The sequence below is a fragment of the Vicugna pacos genome, unplaced genomic scaffold, assembly GCF_048564905.1.
Source record: "Vicugna pacos unplaced genomic scaffold, VicPac4 scaffold_17, whole genome shotgun sequence".
NCBI lineage: Eukaryota > Metazoa > Chordata > Mammalia > Artiodactyla > Camelidae > Vicugna > Vicugna pacos.
Genome location: NW_027328738.1, coordinates 9573368 through 9598534, shown reverse-complemented (window position 1 = coordinate 9598534; position 25167 = coordinate 9573368). Strand labels below are relative to the sequence as shown.

The window sequence follows — 25167 nt, the reverse complement described above, 5'->3', positions numbered from 1 at the left end:
CCAGTGAAAGTGGCCTCCCTGTGTTTCGCTGGGTGGTTTTCAGTGGGAATACAGATGCTGATCTCACCCAGCCTCCCTCTGTTTTCTTACTTTGAAAATATCAGTTCTTTGGCTTGTAGGAAAATAATTGAGTCCCCACATTAATTGCTAGGGAACAGTCAAAAAAGAAAAAAGAGAGGGAGAGAGAAATGACAAATAAACCCAAAAAGGGGGCCAAACACCAATAATCCACTTGGTTTTCTATTTATTGTAAGATATTGTAACCTCCCAAGGCTGGTTCAGATAAATATGTTTTGTCCAAGTTCAGGGGCTGTGGTTTTTCCTTGCTTCATGAAATTGTCTATGGGCAGGCCTTCGATCTTCTGGATCCAGGCAGCTTTGCTGGCCTTTTCTGGGTTGACCACTCCAGCAGGATTTCTGGCCTGATACTCCTTCACCATGGCCTCCCCATACTCCTTCTGCTCCTTCACAGTCCACAGCATGAACTGGGTGTTCACCCAGAAGGGGTCCAGGGCCTTGCAGAAGTGAGGCCCGTCTTTCTCAGCAGCCTGGGCCGCCGTGCCCACCGGCGGGGCCAGCATGCGGTTTGGTTTGATGACTTGCGAGCTAGTTAAGGGGCTGAAGCTGTGCACCATCCCATCAACTGAACTGGTCGCCCCGTCTTCACCCTGTACGCTGCCAGCGAGCCTAGGGTGGACGAGCACGGGCTGGGGTAGGGTGGATTGCACTCTGGGACTGTGCAGAGAATTCTTCAGGTTGGGCTGAAGCTTCTGGATTTCGAGGGGAATGCTGGTTTGTTTCACATCTATGGAAGGGTTGCTGAATCTCAGCCGATCAACTTCATGTTGGACTGATTTTCCCTTAAAACTCAGGACCTTCCTAGGGTATGAAATTGAAGGTCCCCAGGCATCAGTGACCTGGGCTTGGGGCCTACAGGGATAGGCAAACTCCCCGGAATTATGGGCTTTCTTCAGGGCGTTCACTGTCAGGAGGAACTGGTCAGGAGACATAGGGACGTGTCAGGAGTTTTTCTTTGAGCGGTTGATCAAATCTGCAGAAGTTCTTACTTGTCCTTTTTTTGGTACTTTCTCCACATCATCTGGTTTTTCTAAAAAAAAAAAAAAGGAAAGAAACAGTGTTTCATGAGAAACTTAAGTACTTATGCATGAAATTTAAATTCCTTCTAACTGCTCCTCAGACTAAGGTCTTTATTGCCCAGCGGACACACTGTCATCGTGTGACCAAAAATTCTCCATGAGACCAGAAATTGTAACAGATTTAACATAAGTTTTAAACAAATACACTAGTATTTGTGTACTGGTGTGTATTAACCTCTAGGTATGCACATTTTGGAAGGAACATATGTAATCCACCCATTCTTAAAACTTCCCTGAGGGAATGATCTTCAACCCTCTTTCATAGGCCTTATAAATTTTTAGTAACAGATTTCTAAATAAAAGTCATATTGTAAATCTTGATCTCCACCTTCTTAATCAAAGTGGACTCCAAATGATCTTTGGATGTTTCTCACAATCAAAACTGCCTTCAGATAATGTGTCACCCCTGGAAAATGGAAAGGATCACATGCCCAAAAGACAGTTCCTGAACAGGTCTTCCCAAAATGTTTTGAACAATAGCTGCTGCTCCAAAAGCCACTGACCAGGACAAGAGATTCACTCTGGCATACTACCTTAGGGTCAGGACCCCCAAGGTGCCAGAACCTTTGGTTAGCAAGGATGTCTTCAAAGGTGAGCAAATCTATGCCTCTCACTCGGGCCTTTCAATCCTTGCAGTACCCCACAGACACACTGGAAACATGATCCCCGTATTACAAAAGGAAAGACTGAGTCATGAAAAGCAGAAGTCATCTTGTCTTGTCTGTCCTAGCGAGTACAGTCTGCACCCTAGACACCAATCTGTAACCAGAAAAGAAAACACAATGGTGTGTTGCTTTTATACTGTTATAAAGTGTATAATTCTCCTTGACCAAATAGATTTTATCCCCAGATATCTGTGTATGGGCATACTAAGATGGGATGAAAGTTCAAATGTTGTTCTGGTCTTTACTTTGTTAATTAAATAAGTTTATTAAAACATATAAAACTAAATGGAATTAAGATGTTAACATAGTCCCCGTTCTCCTTTGAATTCCAGAATAAATGATTCTGTGGACAAAACGCAGTTCTTCTCCTTCTATTAAAAGGAATTGTGATGTGCTCATTGTTCATTAACTTGTCTTTTTTTCGTATAGTGATATATTGTGGATCTCTTTCCAACGTATGCACTTCCTCATCCATTTTTCGCTGTCATGTGATACTCCATGGTACAGATTCGTCATCATTTACTTAGTTATTGCCCACGGATGGACATTTAGCTTGTTAGTGATCAACCTTAAAGAAAGGCAAGTACCGTTTTTACATGTCATGTGAGCAAGTGCAAATTGATGGATATCACCCCATGTTGGCTTCGGGGCAGTGGGAGTGTGCAAGCATTGGTGGTGGGAGAGTGAGTTGACAAGGCGGTTTTTAAGGACAACATGGCAACATCTTTCCAGATTGTAAATGCAATTATCCTCTGGCCCAGCGAAGCCACTCCTAGGACTTTACCCTGCAAGGTTTACACCTGTACAGGTACGGACACAGGTATGTACAAGGATGCTGGCTTTAGTATAGACCTCATAAAACTCAATTGTCTTACCGTTGCCTCAAAACTAGTCTCTGCGGTGAGTTTGATTCAAAGAAACACTACTTATCAGCCAAAAATATTTGAAAGGCATTTTAAATCTTTGCCAAAGCCGCTCAGAACCAACAAAGGGACATCCCATTCATGGTGTCCAGTGACTCTTCTTAAAAGCCCCTTCCCCACCTCTCTCCGTCACCTCCCCATCTCATTTGCATAGCACTGCCCCCCAACCTAGCTCCTCCCTCATGAATCCCCTGCAGCGCCCTCTGAAGTCAGCCTGGCTGCCTCTTCTCTCCAGCTGCTGCACTCCTGGCTCAGGCTGATGACACAAGGGTCCCAGAAGTGAGGAGGCGCCCGGAGAGCCAGCAGCTCGAAGCTCGTCTCAGAAAGGCTCTCACTCTGCGTGGCCTGAAGGTAGTAATGGGACAGTTAAGGGAAACCAGTCACTCTTGGGAGAAGCTGGGCATTTTATTCACGCTGAATCAAAGATAAGCAGACTTACTGGTGGACCTGCTGAAAAACCAGGCTGAGCAGAGACAGAGAGAGAGGCTGGATCTCACCGCACTGGTTATGAATGGAGCCTCACCGTTCTTACCTCCGGGGAGGGGTTTTGTTTCCGAAGTCTCTTGCTCCCGCTGGCCACCCCTGCCGTTTGCGTCCCTGGGACTCATTCTCTTCCTGCCGTCTCTTCGGGGTGGCTTTGGCTTTCCTTGACTCAGAGCTGCTTCCGTTAATGGTGCTGAATGACGATCGGGGTGGGGGGAAGCTGTCGTAATTGCATAATCCAATTAGGTATGAATTTTCACTCGAACGATCTCTTTGTTACCGTGTCATCCCATGAAAGTCGGTAGTCACCTGAAGCCTAAGATGTGTCTAGATCACCTCCTGACCTCCCCCACCCCCTGCCACCACCACTCACCTTTCCTACTGATTATCAAGCTCTAAGCATTATTTAAAACTCTCCAACCTCTGTCCTAACCACTTCCGGTGTGACAGTCTTGGAGGCAATCTGTTGATCCAGTATTTTCCAGGTACGCACGCTATCGATCGGAGGTCTAGAGAGAATACATTCTGCAGAGAACACTTTTCTGCAGTATAGCATATCTTGTCTCTGTCCTAAGCAAATGATTATGCACTGTATATTTGGATTCGGGGCATGGGGGGGAGGATGTTGATTGTTTGGCTTTTGTTTTGATGGCAAGTATTGTGCGCTAGTCTTGTCTACCGTAGGAAGACTCTAATAAGTTGGAAAACTTGGTCCTTGGAAAATCAGATTCCCTGGAGCCGGCTAACAAATTGTTAGATGGGAGAGAATGGCTCTCACCTTCCCTAAAGGTTGGGATTTATATCAGCAAGAATCCATTAGCCAAGATATCCCGCAGAGAAACTGGTCCTGGCACGTCCTCACCTGCTCCACTGGGCACCACTCAGGCTGCCCGGGATTTTGTTCTCTTACCTGTAGGTGACCTGGATGCCTTCAGAGAGATGCAGGACTTGTGAGGTTTGCTTAACAGGGACTCCTGGGCTACTTGTTTGCTGGATAGAGAGTCCCTGGGGCTGTAGATCTGAGTGCTGGACTTGGAGAGAACTTCTGTGAGGCCATTTTCTTCCCTGTCTTCCTCTTTGTCCCTGGTCTTCTGTTTGGCCTGTTCCAGGGGGTACTGCCACTTTATATTCTCGAACTGGAACATGAGAACATTGCTCTCCGTGTTGATCACCATCCTGGAACCAAAGCAACAAGATTGGGAGGCCGCCACTTCCCAGCTTCCAGATAGCACTTGGACTACTGTCGTGCCCAGTCCTGAGGCCGAGGGATCAGTGCCACAGACAGGGCGGTGCAGGTCGCTGGAGGGTCTAGAGAGGAGAGAGGCAGCCGGCCATGCAGCAGGGGGTCGTTAGCTCTGTAGCTGTTTTCCTTAAAAATTAAATGTGAGCAAGGCACATACATTCTGATTACTTCGCTTCTTGGGTTAAAATATTTTTAAATGAATTTCTGTTCCTGGAGTGGGCACCAAGTACCTGGGGTGCCTGAGGCAGAAGGCTTAGCTACTCTGCACACAGATGTCTTGAAATTCACTCCTTTTTTTTTAAGCACAGCAGCCACACGCCGAGTCTCTGCCCTGAGGAATGTGGAGAAGTCTGTAATGGGGAGGCCTCAAGCCCTCACTGCCTGCCGGCACGCTCCTTCACTCCGTCACTCCAAGGTCTCTGTGTGTGCTCTGCATTCAGACAGAATGCCTGCACTTTGTAAAGCAGGAGGATTTCCATCTTCCCTAATCCCCACTGTCAGGCCGCTGTAGGGAAAAAGAGTTCCTAACCCGGGGCCCCCAACATCGCTTCCCACCCACCCACTGGGTCCTGGGGCTCCTGGCACCCATAAAGCACCGCTTTCAACCATAAGCAAGACATGGAAATGCTACGTGCGGGTTCCTTTCTGCTCCAAAAGGCTGCAATGTTAAGACTCTCTGGCAGCGTAAACTCTGTAAAAGTGACTTGTTTTTGGAAAGGCTGGAATGGAATTCAGGGAATCATTCCAATTAGAAATCTCTTCCAGACTTATTTTCACTCAAGCTGAAGTCTCTCTTTGGATGTCACAAACGAGAAAAGGTCAGAGGGGACCTTTTTTAAATGGCTTTTTTCAAATTAGTTCGTATCTGAAAAGAATTAATTTACTGAGCCTTGTTACTAGCACCTCGTCCTTTAAGATGGTAAAAAGTACAAATAAAGTTTCATTAAAAGGAAGGCAATGTGGTTGGAAGTGATTAGGTGATGCCTCAAGCGAGCCTGTGGGAGAATGTGAAAGATCAGTATAGTTGGGTATTTTCACGTAATATCATATGTGAAGTGAAGCATATAACACACAGAGTACTATGTACAAGTCGTGTAGTCACGGTTCTGGTTTCTGTAAACTCAGTTCTGCCCCCGGGACATTGGCCGCCTGCCAGTGCCACCCCCCACCGTCCTGTAAGTCTCTGCAATGGAAGTGAGACCAGGAGACAGCCGGTGCAGCTCTCAGGCTGAACACGTGGCCAGGGAGCAGCAGGGGTTGCAGGTCTGCAGAACCACGGTCCCCGTAGCAACACCGAACTGCACCCATCACGTGATTTGATCAGACACCCGAGCAAAGGAAGAGTAACGTGATCCCCGATTGCTGAGTTTTGTGCGAAGTCCCATGAATGAGTCCCCAACTCATAGAGTCAGCCTATTACTCCACTGCAGCCAAAGCTGGAGGGGAGCACTGCCAGCCTCTCCTGCTGCTGACAAATCTGGGGCCAGAGTCCCAGAGGAGGGAAAAACTCATCCAAACAGAGCGGCTCAGGGCTCTGACCTCCACACCGACCACCCACCTGTTGCCCTGAATAAAGAAGGACAGCACAGGATCACCTCTGCCATTGGCCTTCATCACCTTCAGGCAGTTCCCATTTAGGAAATTGTAAATGCGGATCTTGCCGTCTGCACAGGCACTGATGACCCGGAGGAAGAGAAGGGCCACGTGGAGCACCTCCCTGGAAGGGAACAGAGCAACGGGCAGTACCCACCTTCTGGTAAACTGCTTGCGTTTGTCTGTCATTGGGGCGTTTTGTGTATGGTGGGGAGGCAGGGGTCATGAAACGATGGAAACGATGTGTGTCATCATTTTTTAATTCTGGGTGGGAACCATCAACCCTCAACACACAGCCGTACTCTCTCTCCCTATTCTGCAGTTCTTTTGCCTACAGTTTGGTCACAGTGCCAGCCACCAATGAAGCCCAATGGTTGGAAATTCTAGACAAAGACTTTAAATCATCTATTTTAACAGAAGACTTGAGAAACAAAACAAAACAAAACAAATACATAAGACTATAGAAAACAAAAAGCAAAATGGTAGAGTAAGTCCATTTTACACTTAATGTAAAGGGATTAAACTCTTCAATTAAAAGGAAGACATGGAAGAAAGGATCAAGAACACGATCCAACTATATGCTGTCTATGGGAGGCTCCCTTTAGATTCAAAGACACAAATATGTTGAAGGTAAAAGAATGGAAAAAGATACTTGATACCAAAAGAGACTGGATCGCTATATTAACATCACACAAAATAGACTTTTACAGAATTGTTAATAGAGACAAAAAAGAACATTAAATAATGTAAAAGGATGAATTTATCAAGGAGATACAACAATTATGAATGCATACACATTATTACAATACTAGCCGTGGAAAGACATTAAGGAATAAAGGTTTAAAAAAAGTCACTACAGAGTCCAGAAGCTTTTCTAAGCAGCATCATTTTTGTCAGCCCTGCTTTGCACCCTCTAATTTCATTCCTCTTATCCATTCTCTCCCAAACTGTATGCAGAAGCTTAATTTTGGATGAAGAAAAAAATGTTGGCCCAAGAGGACAGGAAAGAGCCCACTTTCTCTGGTCCTTCTTTCATGAAGGACCAAGAGCAAATATATCTGTTTTTTCACCTGTTTCATAGCCCAAAAAGGGGTTTTAGTCCACTCATTAGACCTCTCCAGAAAGGCAATCTGTCAAGTTAGTCCTCATTGTCCATCAATTAGAAATATTCATTGAGCGTTTACACATACACAGCACTACTTCAGATGGTGGGAGAGGAGGCCCTGCCGCTGAGATCGTGGACCGTGTCCTCCAGATTTGCTGTAACTGCACAAGGTATCAAGAACCAATGTGAATGGTGTGTTGGGGCTGTCATTCGATGGAAGTGGAAATGGTCTAAAACGGTCTCGTAGCTGAGGTGGAGAGGGAGGATCACGGATTGATGAAATGGAGAACAGACTGCTGAGTTTGCCGGGAAGGATTTATTTTTCAGGAGCTTTACTAAGTCCTACCGAATCATGCCTGGAAGGTCTGGGAAATGTACAGTCACAATATTCAGGGGAGTCCTCCTTGAGGTCAAGGTTTGAGAATCCAGGTGACATGCTAAGAGGCTTACCAATACTCACCTGGAGGGTGGATAAATCACTGAACACTGGCCCTTCCTGACAGCCACCTGTCAGCAAGGCAGTCATGCACCCCAGACAGCATACACACATGCACGCATGTTCCCTTCCCCCACCCACAGGGCCAGCCTGCCTGTTCAAGAGGTTCCTGGGAGGCTGCAAGAGAATCTGGGGTCATGTTGCACCAAATAACTATCCCCTGAGAGATCCTTCTGGAAGACCTATTTACTCCTTCAATCAATTAGGACCGCGGTTAGTTCCCTGGGATTCCTTAGCCTGCACTCAGGGGAAGAAGCATTGCTCACGCTGAACAGCAGTGGCTTTGAGCAGCTGCAAACCCACGACCATTGCACAACCACTAACGGACCACAGTGCCTTTGCTAAATAAGTTTAGCTGTGACCTCAGCCTACTTCTCAATTGTCTCCACGTAGCCACCACCCCTAAACCAGGACTGGAAGAGTGAAATGGAATCCATTTGCTGTCCTGGAATGGAATCTAGCTCACGGGTTTTAAGGGAGCTCCTTCTCTAAGCCCGTAAGTGGCTTTTAAACTGGCACTTGGACAAGTTTAAGCTTTTGTGAACACAAACCTCCTGGGCTAAAGACCAGTTCCAAGAATTTTAAGTTGACTGGAACTGGCATCATTTGGGACAGTACTACCAATATTCATACATTTGATATCTAATACATACACATTTATCACGTGTTCCATAAGCATAAAACTTCAGTAACTTCTCAAAATCCACACCGAGTATTATGATTTCTTAAGAGAAACAAGTGAGGGCAGGAGAGGGGGCGGCCAAGCTGGGTAACAGGTATAAGAGGAGGAAAGCAGGAGTGGGTCAGAGCCGAGGGACAGAAGGCCAGCACAGGGACCGACTGGCCAGAGGGCACCGTCTAGGCTCTGAGGGAAAAGGAGGGCTCAGGACTTCAGCCAGGGCTTCCTTGGCACCTACTTGGGATGCTTGAAGGCCATGAGGCATCACTCGTACTTCCCCACCATGCTCCAGGCCATGACCAGGCCGTCGGCGCTGCCCGAGAGGAGATGTCACTGGTCAAAGAACAGACACTTCACGGCTCCCTCATGGCCGTTGAGAGTCTGCAAGAAAGCATGCCCCTGTTTTCAGCCCGCCTGCAGCGCAGACTGGGGGCGTCTTCAGATGAGTCCCAGAGCCACACTCCACCGATCCGTGACGACCACCCACTCGGTGTGTACCTGAGCCGACCTGAATTTTGCTCTAAGAAGGCCAGTAGGGCCCGTGCCTCCTGCATGCAGAGATTTCTCCCCCAGTTGAGCAGGAATGTGATCAGGGAGAGAGCTGCTCCCGGCGGGTCTGTGGCGGTGCAGGCCCCGTCTTCCCGGAGTGCCAGAGAGTGTTAAAGTTTCCCTTCCTCTGCTGCCAGACAGGGAAGGGGACAGGATTCCATCCCTCATTCCTCAGCAGGACCCAGAGGCCCCTGGGGCATCCCGGTGCCTGCAGCTGCCGGTCAGACTGCAGCGACAACATCACCAGTGGGAAAAAGCCACCAGTCAGACCAGCTCGCTGTGACACTGAGTTCCTGGCACAAGCGATGTCTCACCACCACCGGCTAGGGCCAGGGGGTTTCAAATCCCGCAAGAACAGTTTTGGGGTGTGAACATTTAATAATTTTGAGGCAGTCAATGTTCTCATGAGAGAGTAAGGAGGAGGACAGTTGTGGCTTTGTCCAGTCTCAGAATGGCCCCTACCTGGGGGGCAGGGAGACTTCCCCTTCCCCGGACCACCCTTTTGGCGACTGTACTCAGCTGCTCTAGGGTGGTCTGGGGCGCTACCTGGAGGAAGTTGATCAGTGTCCTCCCGTCCCTCACTCCTGGTGCCCCCACCCCATGCCCCGCCCGCCCTCTCACCTTGACCAGCTGGGCGGTGATGGTGTGCCACACCTTGACCACGCCTCTCTCACAGCTGCTCACAATGTATGTGTCATTGATCCTGGTGGCCAGGATGGGGTCTTTGTGTTTAGAGGTCTTCAGGCACCTCCCTGTCTCGATATCCCACTCTGGAAGGGCGGGGGGGAGAGAGAGGAAGGTGGGGGGGACAGGTGCATGGAGAGGGTGATGGTGGGGGTCCACACCCCATCACAGAAGCTCAGACCAGCCTAGCCCTGGAGGTCAGATCCCAGAAGGCTTCACCTGGCCCAGCACAGGCCACAGGCTCACCCCTAGTCTGCGTTCCTGCAACACAGGGCCCCCAGTCACACTCCCTGGGAGAGCCAGCCGGGCACAGACCTTGGCTCTGACCCTGAAACTTAGCCTCAGGGTCTGAGAGCTGGACAGCTCATCTCCACTGGGCCTCCTCCTCAAGCCTGGAAAACGCTCAAACTTCAGGACAATCGTAGCATATCTGTGGTGTCATCATCCCTCCAGATGCTACTCTCCTGACCCCCACCTTCTGGCCCCCAAAGAGAAGAAAGCTGTCTCTGCTCTTACACATTTAAGTATTTCTGATTCTGACTCTGGAATTTTACTACCGAGAGATTGTCATCACGGGGGCAGGTTCACTGCTGCTTCTCCGTAGACGGGGCTGGAGCACTGCCTCCCGGACTGCGAGCGCTGGGCGGATGTGCGGGTCGACGGGGGGGTGGGAGAACCGAGCTTGAAGGAAGACACTGAGAGTGGGCACCGAATTCAGGGGTGAGGACACTGATGTCGGCTCTGTCAGCCCCCAGAGTCCCTTCTGCTTCTGTAGGCAGCGGAATGTGTAAGCTCGGACTGAATACTGAGCAACCACAGCCGATCCTCACCCCGCGCTGACGGTGGACTGGGCGCCATTGCAAGCGCCTGACGTGCAGCAAACCTCCTCCATGAGCCAGTGCTGTTATTAGTCCTCACCGGACAGGTGAGGAAACCGAGGCACAGAGAGGTTGAGGAACCCGCTCTAGACCACACAGGTGGTAAGCAGATCGAGCCAGATTCAAACGCAGGGAAACTGGGTCTGGAGGCCATGCTCTTAACCATGAACCCTAACTACGTTAGCACGCTTTTCTGCACTAAGTTTTTACATACATGCTACCCCTTTTATCAAACTAGAAATGGGAAAATTGAAGATGAATTAAAAGATCCACTGGGAAGGCGCCCTGTTTTAAAGAATTCACTGTCTCTGTTTTTGTTCTGTTTCAGGAACCCTGGCAGGTAGGGGGAGCCCAGGGGAAGCAGGCAGGCTGGGATCTGGGCCAGGATTAGGGTGAAGTGAGAGGTCCTCGGGTTATTTTTTTCATCATGTATTTTGCATGTTGATTTTGACTTTTCAAATACTGCATTAAAATATGTGTCTTGGTTACTGAGTGTTTTGGTGTCCCCTTAAATTCTGCACCAGAAGTGAGGGCCTGACTCCCCCGTCCCAGTTCCGGCTCTGCTGGTGCCCCCCATCCAAGACTCACTCAGCTGGGTCAGAGGCCCTGTCCGCCCTTCCATCTTCAGACCCTCATCCTGCATCCTTCCTGTCGCACTCCTCAAGGCAGTCACGGCAAGGAGACTGTTGGTCAGTTGAGGAGGGAGAAGGGGTCAGGAGTGAGGCTCCCAGGTGGGTCTGAGCGTTGGCACCTGTGACGCCACCCACAGTCCCTTTCCCACCACCTCCTTCCACCTGCTCCTAACATGTAGTGGCTTCCGGGGCCCTGGCTTCCCTTCTCTTCGCTCTTCCCTCCTACGTTGCAGAGGAAATCTCATCCACACCTGGGCTTCCACGTCTTATTATAATGGATAACCTCCACGTTGATGCACTTGCCTCTGCCTGGGAATCCCACACTCAACGTGTTAGCGTTCTATTTGCTGCTGTAACAGATTGCCACCCACTTAGGGGCTGAAAACAGCAGATGCATTAGCTCACAGAAGTTCAGCACGACCTCACAAGGCTAAAGGCAAGGTGTCATCAGGGCTATGTTTCCTCATGGAGGCTCTGGGGGTGGGGCTGGGATTTCTTACATGTTACTATTGTACTATCACATGTTACTGTCCCCCCTTATATATTCACTTATCTGTCTCCATTAAGAGACCAGGAGCCTCTGGAGGAGATTAAAGGCCATGTCAAAAGAGCCGTATCATGTTCATTTTCCTCCCTTACCACCTACCACGGCATCTAGTGTTCAGCAAATAGCCAATAAGTGAGTGGATCACTGGATACATGGATGGGTAGGTGGCAGGATGAAGGACGGCCTATAGACATGAGCAAAGCAAGAGGAGGGTATAGCTCAAGCGGTAGAGCGTGTGCTTAGCATGAACAAGGTCCTGGGCTCAATCCCCAGTCCAGTCCCTCCATTAAAAAGTTTAAAAATAAACCCAATTACCTCCCCACCAAAAAACAAACAAACAAAGAGGAAAGAACTAGAAATGGGCAAAGCAAGTCCTCTGGCAACCCACGGACTTGGGGGAGCTTCTTAGAAGCTGTGAGACATTTCTTTCTCACCTTTGACCTGGCAATCTTTTGCTCCAGACACAAGCCTGGTCTTATACACATCCATGCACGTGATGGTGCCCTGGTGGCCACTGAAGATTCATATGCAAGCCCCACTTTTCAGATCCCAGTACCTGCAGGAATCAAGCAAAAAAAAAAAAAAGCTTTTGAGACTCTCTGAGGACCATCCTGTCTAGGGCTCCTTTAGATCAGCAGGTGGCTGGAAGGCGGCAGTTTCATGAGTCCAAGGCCTGGATCTGATTCCCGGTTGCAGCACCTAGTAGGTGTGACTTTGGGCAAGTTGCTTCATTTCCAGGTACGCTTCATTTCCTCACTGATAAAATGGAAATGATAATAATAGCAGTCACCTCACAGGGTTTTTGTGCAGGAGTAAATACACGAATGCGGTGACTGTCAGCCGGGGTGATTTCCACGCCCGGGGGACCTCTGACAATGTCTGGCAACATTTCTGGTGGGCACAAGTCAGGGGGGAGGTGCCACTGGCATGGAGCACGTAGGGTCCGAGGATGCTGCTGAACACCCTCAGGTGCACAGGCCCGCCCCCGCGGGAAGAAGTCTCCTCTTTTTGGTGGGGGCGTCATTAGGCCTATTTGTTTATTTATTGTTAGTGTTTTTTTTTTAATGGAGGTGGGAAAGCAAAATGGTACTACAGCCACGTGGGACGACAGTTGGTGATTTCCCACAAAACTAGAAAAAAACCCTGCAAACGGATGTTTATAGTAGCTTTACTGCTAAAACTTAGAAGCAACTAAGATGTCCTTCAGCAGATGTAAGAATAAACAAACTGCGGTGCCGCCAGACAAGGGGCATTACTCGGGGTAAGAAGTGTCACCACAACATGTTCTGGAACAATTTGCGCTTCCTCTCCTATGAAATTCCTGTTCAGTTTTCATTTTCTTGTTTTTTGTTTGGTCTATGTATCTGTTGACTTATTTATCCTTTTCTTATTAATTCATACGAGTTTTCAAGTTTCCTAGATAACTAATTCTTTATCTTTGTGCTGCAAATGTATTCTTCCATTTAAGACTCATCTATGGTATCTTTTGATGAACAGAAATCTTTAACCTAAATGTAGTAGACCTTGTTGATTTGACATGTTTAGTAAACCCTTTCTTACCTTAAAGTCATAAAGAAATTACTCAGGAATGTGTTCTTTAAAATTAAAAAAAAATAGTTTTGCCATTCATCTTTAGGCCTTAAATCTACCTGAAACTGATTTTGTTATCAAATGAGGTAGGGGCCCCATTTATTTTTCTTTTTCCTCTCTGTATTTGGATATCCAGTTATCTACATACCATTTATGGAAAAACTCTCCCTTCTCCAGATGGATCTTAAATAGTAAAATTCCATTCTTTTTATAGCTGAGTAATATTATATATCTACACACACACACACACACACATACCACATCTCTCTATTCATTCATGTGTTGATGTGTAGCACAGGGAACATAGCCAATGTTTTGTAACAACTTTATATTGCGGGGGAGTAATTAGCTTTTTAATTTATTTATTTATTCTTAATGGAGGTACTGGGAATTGAACTCAGGACCTTGTGCATATTAGGCGTGCCCTTTGCCACTGAGCAATACCTTCCCCCCATAACGACTTTAAATGGAGTAGAAACTATAAAAATACTAATCATTATGTTGTACACCTGAAACTAACATAACATTGTAAGTCAACTACAATTTAAAAAAAACACTCATGAACTATAGTTAACAATACTGTGTCGTATATTTGAAAGTTGCTAAGAGAGTAGATCTTGAAAGTTCTCGTCACAAGAAAAAAATTGTAAAACTATATGTAGTGATGGACAAAACTAAAGTAAGCTGTGGTAATCATTATGCAATATATGCATATATGAAATCACTATATTGTCCACCTAAAACGAATACGTTATATGTCAATTATACCTCAATAAACAATAGAAAACTGATGCACGTGGGTCCCAGGAGCCCATCCAAGAACATCTTTGAAAGAATAAAGAACTATGAACAATGCACACCTCCATCAACAGAAGAATTAATGAGTTATGATGTATTCATCCAATCAAATACTGTATCTCTGTGAAAATTAATTATTGCTACCTACATCATATGGATGAATCTCAAAATCATAGTTCAGTGCAAGAATCAAGTAGAGATGAAGTTTTAAAATACAATTCCACTTATGTTATGTACAAAAAATGGACAAAAGTAGTTAATGTGTTTGGAGATACATAAATAAGCAGCAAATCTATAAAGAAACACAAGGGAATAATTAGCATGAATTTAGGATGCCCTTACCTCGGGCTGGGAGGGAAAAAGAAGCAGTAAAAGAAAGGCACACAGTGGGGTTTGGGGACTGGGGATGATCTGTTTCTTGGCCTGAGTAATGAGCACATGGGTGTTTATTATATTGTTTTAAAATATATGTATATATACATTTTTAAACACTACTTTGCTTCTATACTATATTTCTACTCACAAAAAAACTGCTTTCCCTTGAAGGAATCTATCAAAAGAAATATCAGTTATGCCTTCATCTAAGAATGCTAAACAGAAGACACTTTCTGATTCAGTCTTCAGCTAGAAAATTGTTATAAATTTATCTCATTCAAAGTTTAAACAATATACAAATTCTTGGTTTTTATCTTGCCAAAAAAAAAGGTGGGTTGTTCTAGAAGTCAGTACCATTTAGGATAACTTTTGCATAAATATGAAAAGGTAAGAGCATGCATGCTTCTTCCATGAGCCGCCTTCAGGCCTGGGGGTGCTGGGGACTGCTCACCTGATGCTCAGGTCATAACTCCCGCTCAGAAGAAAGTTGTCCTCCTCACACAGGAAGAGGGCGTGGACGCTCCTGGCATGGCCTCGGAGTGTGATGGGGACCTCCTTCACTTGTATGACGTCCAGAAGCTGGATCTTCCGTTTGGAGGACACAGCTAGCAAGTCTCCCCCAGAGTAGTGGATGATTCTGCTTCGGTCCCACCTGAGTTGCCGGGGTGGAAGGATGAGTAATGAAGGAAGGGTTGGTGTCCTTCCTGGAACTCCCTCAGCCCAGTGCCTGTCACCTGCAGCAGTGGGAGGACGGAAAACCCGGGGCCTTCCAACACCGGAGGCAGAAGAAGGCTAGACCTCGTGTCAGCAGGCCCTGGTGGAGCCCCCACCTCACACCATAACAAAAGCCTACTTCAGGTAGATTTAAAACCTAAGGACAAAAGGCCAGACTGTTTTTTTCTTAATTCTGCTAATGTATGACAAGTCCCCAAGGGAGATAAAAGAGTCGTAGCATTTCCCAACTTGTTAGACCGTGGAAACCTTTTTTCATGGAAAACCTCAGATGAACACAATTGGGAAGCCCTAGACCCACTGCACATCCCACTGTTTCCATCTTTTCCCCCCTTTAACCGACATCTACTCAGCATATTTTAGGAGCAAAGTCCTGGGCTAACAGGTGCTAATGGGAAATTCAAAGATGAATAGGGTATGGATGGACCTTGCCCCTCAATGAGCTGATAGTCTGTGAAACAGGGTGAGTTGAATTAATTTTCCAATCATAAGAGCATCAGCAAATAGATGGAATATGAGCAGGATGACTGAATAATTTATTGTCCAAAGTGAGATTTTTTTCATTGTGAAAGGAGACACTATTATTAATTCAAGGACCACAGAGTGAAGTGGGATTGTTCCAGTAAACAGGGATTTATAGTCACCCTGAATATGAGGAGCAAATCCTGACGTTTTTGTCCTCATTCCATTTGTCATTTCTAGAGTTCGAGCTGTCATCCTCTCTTCTAAAGAGCACGTATCACCATGCTCTCCGTAAAAACTCAACTTTGCCTTCCCCCTGCCTGCTCTGTCTTCCCCCTCCTGGTGGTCAAAATGCAACTTGTTAGTGAGGTTCACGGCCAAAAATAAAATAGATATGGCCTTCCCAAAACTTTATGAATAAAAAGTGACTCCTAGGTCTAAAGCAGAGCAGAAAGTTGATTATTAATGGGGCTTCTTCTGGACTATTTAAATGAAGTCACACCCCACAGTTATCATAAATGCCATTTTCATATTTGCCATGGACAGACATTCCAGTGCTCTGCTGAAGTCGGGGGCGCAGCACAGCCCTGCATCTCCTTAAAATATGTGTCCATACATGCAAAGAAGAAATTCTAGGATCAACAGCAATGTCAACGGTAGTTATCTCTGTGTGGCAAGGCCGTGGGACAACTTTCCTTTTCTCTAGACATTTTCTGGCTTTTAGTGGATTTTTTCCCAATAAATATATATTACTTCTAAAATTAGAATAAAGCAATAAATACAGTTTTAAAATATTTCGTGTGTGTGCAAAAGGTCATTGGTCAGTCCACCCCAAGTTTATAAGGGGAGAGCATCCTCCAGCTGCTGCCAGGAAAGGTGCAACAATCAAGCACCTATTCCCCAAATGGGGTCTCGTGCTGTTCTGGAGCTGGAGCTTGTGGGGTGGAGGGACCACTGTCTCTCCAGGTGAGCGAGGGTCGTGGAGACCCTAAGCCAGTGTGGTAATTCAAGGGTCCCTGGAGACCTGGATTCTGGCCCCCGTACCTACGTGTCAGAGAGAATGCGGATATTGTAAGTCCCGCAGAAGACATTCCTCTCCTCCATCTGGACCTGCTGAGTTTCCTGGCTCTGGTATGTGGTCCACAGGTTGTAGTCACTCTAACAAGGGAAAATCTGCAGTCAAAGTACAGCGGCAGCTTGACCTAGGGCCCAGACACACATCCCCGAGAGCCTCCCCTGGCAAGGGGCCAGGGGCCCGCGACTCCTCTTCTTAAGGCTGTGGACGCTGCTGCATGGTGATGGGGAGGGGCCGGCAAGCACAAGGAACCCACAAAGGAGAAAATTTTGAGTCAGGGGTCCTAATTCTTCCACCTCCGGTTTCAGGAACTTGTGATGTCAGCAACAGCACAACTTTTCCAAAGATGAGCTCACAACCAGGAAATCAGGATGCATGCACAATAAAGCTGCAGGTGCCCCCTGACTGGCCGTTTCACCGCAGCTTCACAGTCACATCGTGTATTCGTGACGGTCCGGAGAGACTCAAGTCACACGTGAAATTACGCCTACACACCCCAGGCACTTGTATGGCTAAGTTTCTGCACACCTGCAGCCTTCACTTCCCCCTGCAGCAGCCTCACAAAGCAGCCTCACAAAGCACATCACATGCCCCCAAAGTGTTCTCATCATTTTATAGACAAGCTGTCTGAGCCTCAGAGAGGGGAAGCCAATTTTGTCAAGTCTAAACAGCATGCTCCTCATTCTTTTCCAATATTCCTTCCATCTTTCCTCCCTTCCTTCCTCCTCCCTCCCTCCCTCCTTCCATCACTCACTTCCTGAGTAGCTGTGGCCCCCAGGAGTGCTAAATTCTGGCACAGCTGACTCAACCAGACTTCCAATTTTCTTCCCAGCCACACTTTTAAACCTCAAAATACAGGAACTAGCAGCCATGCTAGCAGGAAGCCAAAAACACACCCACATGCTATAGCCATGTCCTCCCACACCCTGCATGGTTAAGTGAGGGCCAGGGCCGGACTTCAGCCTTCAGTGCCCAATAAGAATGGACACTCACAATCGCCTGCCCCAGATGCCACTGGAACCCACCTTCATTCTCAGTTTCCATTTCTGATTTTTCACTCTCAGGTGCTTCCCATTGTCCACCACTTTAGGAACCGGGATGGAGACTTTGTTGGCATAATGAGGGTCTATTCCCCTGGTGTAGGACCCCTGGGCGGGGAATAACAGAACACGGCTACTCTTAGTTCTTACACTCTGAGAGAGGAAACACCGGTGCTTGGCAGGATCTGAAAGACGGGTAAGGTCTGGCCAAGGAAGGCCTGGGCCCGGCCAGTTAGGCCAGTGGTGCGTGCAGACAGGCCTCAGGAGGACAACGACACCAAAGGTCTGGGGGGGCGTGTGAGAGGTGGCGGGCAGTTCCCAGCTTCCCGAGCCTGGCCTGCCTCCTCTGTCTCCTGTCAGCTCTCTCTGCTGGGAAAACTCCAGGCTACCGAGAACCCATGATTTAGGCTCAGGCTTCAGGCAAGAAACAGAAGTACAATTGCCAGAGATGGTTAATATCTGGGGAAAATTGCATTTTAACCTAAAAGTAGACTTCGTGGCCTTGTGAACGTCCGTGTACCACACGAGGCTCTCTTACTGCATGAGCCACGATGTGGCTCCCTGCGGAAAGTCCCTGCTTTGTGAGGTCTCAGAAAGGCTCTGTGTCTCTCTTCCCGCAAGGTTTCTGCACGTGTGGTCCCTGCCAGGTGCACTGACAGTGGGAGGGCAAATGGAACAAAAAGACAGTGAGGAAGCACCAACGTGGAGCAGGAGGCCAGCTCAGCGTCCACAGCAGGTGGAAAGGCTCACAGCCAGGCTGGCCTCAGCGAGGCAGTGAGGCTGGTCCAAGGCTGTCGCCTCCCAGACAGGAAGTACCTGTAGGAAGGCGATCTGGTGCTGGATGAAGTTGTGCGTTGACAGGTCCGCCTTGACCTGCTGCACCAGCGCCGCCCAGTGCTGGCTCACAGACGCACACCTGTTCAAGCTGTTCTTATCCAGCATGCCTGGAAAACAGGACGGGGACCTGGGAACCTCCCCCCACTGGGGATGGGAGGTCTCTTGAGAAATCCCCCAAAAGGCCCCGCATACTTAGGATACGCTTGGAGAGGTGGACAGGCAGGTGACGGATGAAGTCCTGGTACCGGCTGACCCCGGACGATAGCTCCCGGACAGCATGGAGGTCCACCGGCAGGCCGTCAGGGGCCGACCCTGCTTTGGACACCCTTGCTTTTCCAGAAAACAGTCTGTTCATCTTGGAAGTGCACTGGAGCGAACTCTTCCACTGCCCTTCTAGAGGGAAGCTGGAGAAAGGGGCACCGTTGGGGTGGCTTCGTGAGACTCCAGGGCAAGAGCGAGTCCTCACCAGAAGCTCTCCCCAAAATAGAGCTCATCAGGGTCAACCCTCAGGCCACTGGAGTTTGCTCGTTTCTTCTGCCAAAATGGAAACAGAACTTCCCGAACCAAACACACGAGCCGTCTTCAGCCTTCCCAGCTCAAGGCCGTCTCTGCCGTGCCGACTGCCCTGCTGGTGAAACGGCTGTGTCTGCAGCTCCCTTTAAACGATTCCAACCAGAAAAAGGCTTAATTTGAAAAGAGGGGGATGATTTGCAGCAGCATGGATGCACCTAGAGGTTATCACATTGAGTGAAGTAAGTCATACAGAGAAAGACAAGTATCACGTGATGTCGCTTATATGTGGAATCTTAAAAAAAAAGGTAATTCTATTCACAAACCAAAAACAGACTCACGGACATAGAGGACAAACTGGTTACCAAAGAGGGGAGGGTGGGGAGGGATAAATTAGGGTTTGGGGCTTAACAGACACACATTACTTCATATAAAATATATAAACAACAAGGTTCTACTGTCCAGCACAGGGAACTATATTCAATTTCTTATAATAACCTATAATGGAACAGAATCTGAAAAGAAAATATATATGTCAATGTAAATGTGTAACTGAATCACACTGCTGTACACCTGAAACTAACACTGAATCAACTACACGTCAATAAAAAAAATTTTTTTAAGAGAGGGATGGCTGAAATAAGATATAAGATGTTGATAATCACTGAGGCTGAGGATGAGGGTTACATGGGTGATGGTGAGCATCTGAAATTCTCCATATAAAAAGCGTTTTAAAATCGGTGCCTTGTGTTTTTTGTAATCATTTCACGTATACATCTTACTTCAAACACCAACCGAGGATGGCCTTGAGGTCAGGGCCCATCCCCCACTGCTTCCATTTCCACCTCAGGACTGAATCCAGTGCTGCAAAAACAGATGCTGGTGGGTTGGATTCTGGAGGTGTTTCCCCTCCTGGGTGCCAGAGGTCAGGGGCTGGGTGAGGGAGCATGGCCCGGGGCAGACAGAGATTTAGGGTCACACCAACTGATTTTAATCGTTGCTTCTCCCCGACCATGTGTGCGGTTAAACAAGCCCACTGTAACCCCAAGTGAATGTTCGTTGCCCAAATCTGTCCTCCCCAGAGGCTACTGCACTGCCACCCCCAACTCCACTGGGACCCCCGTGTCACCTCCAGCAGCGTCCTTGCGGCAAGCTGGCTTACCTGCAGTGGCTGCTCCCCCCGGCATGATCTCCTGCAAGCCTGCTTTTCCTGAGGTTTTGGTGGACAAGGGGAAGTCTGTGTTCCTGGTTCTGCCCGCCCCGCAGACTTGTGAGGCCTCACACGGTGGGGTGGGGCTACAGCCTTTCTCAGGGAAGAAAAACACTTTGCTGGCATCATGATCGAACCCTGAAAAACAAAAGAGCAGGACGAGGGGCTCTTTAAGGAGGTGTGTGGAGAGAAAGTGGTGGAGAGAGGTGGTTTTACTTCTACTGGGTTCTTTCAAGTCTACACAGAATGGACCAGGCCAGTGACACAAAATGCACAAGAATCGCAGAAAGCCTATTAGTCTCTGCCAGCCCACCTGCGTGCAAGACTGATCAGAGCTCCATACACGGGGCGGGGGGGCGGGGGGGAGAGAAGGAGCCAGCCCTGCGGGCGGAAGGAAGGCGCTGGACGAGGGGCTGCTTTCCTGAAGCTCTTGCTTAATGTTTTGCAACAATATGAATAAACACCCTTGAGCCAAATTAGAAAAGTGAACTTTTTAAGAGACAAGCTCTCCCAGGGAAAGGGGAAGGTTACCCCAGTCTGTAACTGGACTTACACAACCTTTAACACCAGGAGCTGATTCCTGGGTGGGGAGAACCACAGCCCATGGCAGGTGCGCGGCAGATGCCCTGTCGGGAGGGTAGCATCGCTCGCAGGAGATGCTCAGGAAAGGAGGCCTGGTTTCCAAGCCCCTGACAGGGTGACCATGGCCAAGTCCCTCAGGTTCCCTGAACTTTGGCTTATTTACCTATAACGTGAAGGAGTCGGACCCGGTCAATCTCTAATCTAACTAAGAAGATTCTCTGGTTTTCCCACCATTTCTGCATTCCAGACAATCATTCCTTTACCTCCAAAGACACACCAAAGACATCAGGTGCATAGATCAGGATCTAGCTGCCCCCAAAGTCAGGTAACTTTAAACTCCCTTGGATTGCTATTAGTCCGCAGATCAGGTCTCATGGACATTAGGAATCCCCCGCCCTCAAGAGCTCAAACTCTGTCTGACATCCCAACCAGCCCCTCTCACCCTGCCACGCCTCTGCCTCCCGTGCTGGACTCCCCTCCCGGACCCCCTGCAGTCCCCAGGCCCTTGGCTCCTTTATGATTGCTTTTGCTGCCCTGGTCCAGCTGGCGCAACATTTCCAAGACCTTCTCACCAACACCCTATGCCATTGTCCTACCTGAGTGAGGTCCTCAGACCAGCATCCGTGTCTGCTGGGAACTGGTGAGAAACGCAGGCTCTCGGCCCACATCACACCTGCTGGGGAGGGCCCCGGGCACCTGTGTGTTACAAGCCCTTGCAACGACTCTGACACATGCACCACTGAGAACAGCTGCCCCGGCGGTCGGGCGGGGGTTCCTAATGTCCACACACGGCCCCTCTGCACCTCCAGCCTCGGATAAACTCCACTTCAAGGCTGGATTTCATGCACAAGCAAGGAATACAGTGGAATGAATGAAGAAAAGCCCCGGGTTTTGACCTCTTTGCCTGGTCTCTGTACGGTGCAAATGGAAGGACAAAACAATTCAGCAGTGTCCCCTTTGCATCCCCACAAACCCACTTCAGTCCCTCACCAGCTTCAATCTCAAACCAGCTGAGGCAGGACCCACACCAGCATAAGTAGCAAACGCACAAAGCAGCCATTTCTGGGTGTAAGGGATGCAGACGTCCATCCTAGAGGCCAGCTGAAAGTTCCTCCTGCATTTGTCATTTCATAATTTTCCAGAAGGAAGACATACTCAGCAGGTTCGCCTTTGGCAAACAGGATCAGGTGTCAGGACAAAGAAGTCTGTTCCACAACCTGGAAAACCCCCATCTACCTAGGCCTGTCTGCCCCTCCTGCCCCTTTACAGGCTTCTGAGGTCAGGCCTTCTGGTCTCCAGGGGCTCCCCTCTCCACCTGTGGCCGTGCTTACCTGAGGCGGTGTCCTGCTCTCTCAGCAACAGGGCTCCGATGACGTTGGTGGCAGCAGCAGTAACTTGGGGTCGCACATCTGCAGCAGCAAGAGCGTGTAACTGGCCTTCGTCCGGTGGGAGCTGTTCCCAAACCAGCGCAAGATCTCCCTCATCTCCTGTTCCACTGTCTTGTCCAGCATCTGGTTCAAGGAGGACTTGACAACTCTCCCCTCCTTCTTGCTGACGTTGACCCGGGACCTGTGGTAGATGAAATCCTTCCCCTGCGTGGTCTGAAGGATGTTTTGGAAATAGTGCAACAAATACAAGCTATCCAGCTGCGCCAGGACGCTGACCAGAAACCTCCTCCGGGACACCTCGCCCACCCGTCGGAACCACTCTTTGGTGGAGAAGACCTTCCAGGCCAGGACGCACGCCTCACACTTCTGGCACACGGGGACAGAGTTTTTCCCCTTCTCACACCGAAAATAGGGGGCATTCCTGAGCCTCGATTCCAGGTTTTCCATGGTCCTGAGATGACCGGCTCATTTTATCCCTGCCCGTTGTCAACACCACCAAACCCGAGAGGAACAGGAGAGGCTGATAAATATCCCAGTTGAGCCTTTGCTATTATAAACATCTCCCAAAGGAAAAGTTAACCTCTGCGATGGATGGAAAGCTTCTCTCTCCCAGAAACTGCCGGTAGACTCTGGCTTTCTGTACTGACCTCCTTGGAAACATGGCTTTACCGTAAAACTCCTAAGCCTGGCGCTGCTTAGGTGGAGGCAGTTGCTGTATATTCTGAAAGAGCTGGTCATCTCATTTCTAGAACAATAGAAATAGAGTTAGTCCAGATCCCTTTGAATGGGAAAAAAATGTGGTGGAGCCTGGTGTTGAGCTTCCACTGTGCTGCTGTTAATGACTTTTAAACATTTGTGAATACACAATTAGATGGTACCTTGTTCGGTCTGGAGATTTGGGTTATACGGTGCCTGTCCCAGTGATCCTGAGTATGTTTCTAACCATCTTCTTAACTCATCATCAGAGTGGAAACACAAATGTTTTGTATATATTTAAGTTACTTGACTGCTTTTGAATGCTAACCAGAAACCCCTGCAGGGAAAATTCTTGGTAGAAAAAATTTAAGTGGGCCTGAGAACATGTCTGGGAACTTCCAGCCTCAATCACACGCCCACCCAGGTGTCTGGGAGACGGCACAGCTGAGCAGTGGGGAGTGTGGGGTCTGCAGTTGGACTCCTGGGCTCAGAGCCCAGCCCAGCTACTTACTAGCTCTGTGAATACAGGCACATTACTTTGTCACTGAAATAAAATGCACAACCTGAATGTTGAGAATTCTGTTTTATTTGGCGGTCTTTCTGGGGATTCAGGCCTGAGGACTCGAGCCCGGGAGGCAACCTCTCCGATCGCTCTATGTGTTTCAAAGAGGCACGAGAGAAGCCAGGATATACAGGAGTTTTTGCAACCAAGACCAGCTAATCAGAACATTAAGGGATTACTGTTGATTAAAGAAAACCAGACATCTCAAGTGAAGGAATTCAGTGATTTTCTATGTATGGGAAGGTGCAAAGGTCTGGGCTCGCTGAAATCATTCCTTTGCCCAGCACCTAGATACTTAGGGCCTGTGTCCTGTTCTTCCACATCCTGAGTGCCCTCAGTGGGCAAGGCTAGGGGTGGCAGCAGAGGCCGGGCTGCCTGCTTGTCTGCACCGAGTTCCCCCGCTCACTGTTGGGGGCGGTGGTAGCAGCTGATGACTTGATGGGCACAGCATCCTTTGTTTACTGATATGGCTGCAATATTTTTTTTCATTCACAACTTAATCCTTTATGCTCCAGTGTTCCTGTCTGTAAAATGGGGATGACAGTGGTCCCTACTTCAGAGTCAATGTGAGGATTAAATGAGGTATGACATGCAAAGCCCTCAGAAGACTGCCTGGTGCATATTTAGCCCTCAATAAATGCCAACTTCTGTTGCAGTGTCCTCATCAATGTTATTGTCATGTGGATCATTATTCTGGGTGGCCAAATAACCAACGTCCACTACAATGTTTATGTGTGCGCACGTACATACACTGAGCTGCACGTGAAGAAACGAGTATGCACACAGTTCTTTAAAGGAAAAATGACATGAAAACGACTTCCTTGATGATTCATGGGGTCTTTACCCTTTGGCCCTAGCTTATGATCCACTCACGAGTGATGACAGGCCATGACAGCCAAACCTGTGAGTGCGCAAGGCCCCCGGGGTCCCCAGCCGAAGCCTCTGCTGGCAGTGCTGGCAGTGCTGGCCCAGAAGGAGCCCAGAGCTCACTGGGCTTTCCAAAACTTTTTTAGAGCAAAACCTGTTTGCAAGTCATATCTTCTGTGAAAGCACATTATGTAACATAGACATAGTGATATTCTTTTAGTGAAAACTTGTAAGTTCAAATGTTGCCTTGTTAGGAAGGTGATCGTTGAGGACAACGGAGCTCTCCTGGCAACAAGACCTTTTGAGTGAGGATAAAGACGACAGAGACTGTCTTACACAGGCTTCAAACTGCACAAAATTTAAATTAGTAGCTGCTCCAGAGAACCCAGCTTCCAGAGAAAACAGTTTGAAATCACTCCTAAATGCTGGCGTATTCAGGATGAAGTGTCTGTGCTTCTCCATTCCTGGAAGTTTCAGCCAGAAAAATAAATGCGTACACACACACACACACACACACACACAATACACACACACATACTGTGTATGTGTATAGTGCGTAAATGTAACAAGATGCTGATAACTGGCAAACACGGGTGAAGAGCATATGAGTGTTCACTTTTCAATTCCTTCAGCTTTTCATAGATTTGACACTTTTCACAGTAACTAATAAAAACACACTGCTAAGATAGGAAAAATGACTGTAACAGACTACACCCTGAAGACAGCCCCCAGCTCACCACTGCAACCACAGGGCCCTTGCACATGCTGGGCAGCCCAGAAAAGAGCTTTGAGGATACACTGGGACAAGT

The 25167-nt window shown here is 48.2% G+C and overlaps 1 long non-coding RNA gene and 1 pseudogene across 1 annotated transcript; one reads left to right on the top strand and one right to left on the bottom strand.

Moving 5' to 3' along the window:
* Positions 1–227: 227 nt before the first annotated feature.
* Positions 228–22910, bottom strand: LOC140692759 (F-box/WD repeat-containing protein 10-like; annotated as a pseudogene).
* On the top strand, positions 2024–3210 carry LOC140692752 (uncharacterized). The gene is made up of 3 exons (XR_012068321.1): positions 2024–2401; positions 2555–2642; positions 2943–3210. It is a non-coding gene; the product is annotated as an uncharacterized lncRNA (long non-coding RNA).
* Positions 22911–25167: the final 2257 nt, after the last annotated feature.